The sequence below is a fragment of the Panthera uncia genome (genome assembly GCF_023721935.1).
Source record: "Panthera uncia isolate 11264 chromosome A3 unlocalized genomic scaffold, Puncia_PCG_1.0 HiC_scaffold_12, whole genome shotgun sequence".
NCBI lineage: Eukaryota > Metazoa > Chordata > Mammalia > Carnivora > Felidae > Panthera > Panthera uncia.
In genome coordinates this window covers 39,832,029-39,833,726 of record NW_026057579.1, presented here as the reverse complement: position 1 = coordinate 39,833,726, position 1,698 = coordinate 39,832,029, and positions in this window count along the sequence as shown.

Sequence of the window (1,698 nt, the reverse complement as noted above, 5' to 3'; positions counted from 1 at the left end):
AATGCAACATGTAGTTTCAATGTGATTCCCAGGAAAATTCACAAAGGCCTCTGAGAAGAAATGTACAAGCTCATCCTAACAGTCATATGGAAAATCAAGGGACCACAAAATAAACAAAACAATCAAAAAACTCAAAGGTAGAAGCTCATACTTCCAAACTTCAAATCTTCAAACAAAGTAACAGTAAATAAACATTGTGATACTGCAATAAATAAATACCCAGATCAGTGGGATTTAATTAAAAACCCAGAAATACATCCTTTCATCTATGGTCAACTGAATTTTGATAAGGGCAGACAACATGACATTGGGGAAACAATGATCTTTGCAAAAAAAAAAAAATGCTAGACAATTGGCCATCCGTGGTCAGAGGAATGAAATTGGACCCTTACCCTCACACCAAATACAAACATTAACTCAAAGTGGATCAAAAGCTTAAATGTAAGAGGTAACTTATAAACTCTAGAAGAAATAAAGGAGGTAAATCATCATGAGCATTGAGTTTAACAATCCTCTTAGAGCTGACACCAAAGCACAAGCAAGGAAAGAAAGACCAATTTAGCTTCCTCAGCATTAAAAACTTTTGTACATCAAAAGGTGCTATCCCAAAAGTGAAAAGACAATACCTAGAATGGAAGAAACTATTTGCACATTATTTGTCTCGTAAGAGTCTCTTACACAGAATATATAAAGAGCTTGTACAACTCATCGAAACACACACACACACACACACACAATTTTTTAAATGGACAAAGGAATTGGATATACCTTTCCCCAGAGAAATCATATATATGGTGAATAGACATGAAAAGATGTTAAACATCATTAGTCCTTATGGAAATGAGGATTTAAACCATAGTTAGATACCCTTTTACATGCACTAAAATTTCTATAATCAAGAAAACTACAAAATAACAAATGTTGGCAAAGATGTTCAGAAATTGGAACCCTTAAGTCGTGCTTGTGTTCATGTAAAATGGTGGAGCCTATATGTAAAATAGTGTGGCATTTCTTCAGAAAGATAAAAACACAGAATTACCATTTGGCTCCACAATTCTAATCCTAGATGTGTATCCTGAAGAGCTGAAAACAGTAGTTTACAGAAAGAGCACAAGTAGAAACATACACAGCAGCACTGTTCACAGAAGCCAAATGATAGAACCTATGCAAATGCCCATCCGTGGGTGAATGGGTAAAAAACTGGGGTAGACCCATAAACAGCAATATCATTCTGTCATACAAAGGACTAAAGTAACATGGTGCGGCTGTAGAGAATAGGATAGGGGTTCTCAGAAAGTTAACACAGAACTCCACCTCTGCACACACACACCCGGAAATTGAAAGCAAAGCCTGGAGCAGATATTCATGTTCCCGTGTTCATAGCAGCTTCTGCACAACAGCCAGAAGACGGAAGCAACCCAAGTGACCGTTGACAGAGAAATAAACAAAATGTGGTCTATACACAATGGAATATGGCTCAGCCTTACAAAGGGTGGGAATTCTGCTACAACCAGCTACAACGTGGACGGAACCTTGCAGTCATTATGCTGAGTGAAATACGCCAGTCACAGGAGGACAAATACTCTCTTCTTCCCAAATAAACCCATTTTTGCTGAGAAAAACCGGCAGTGTCATATTTAAGGTTAACAACTAATAAATAAGTTCACTCGTAGCATACGAGATCAATACACAAACACC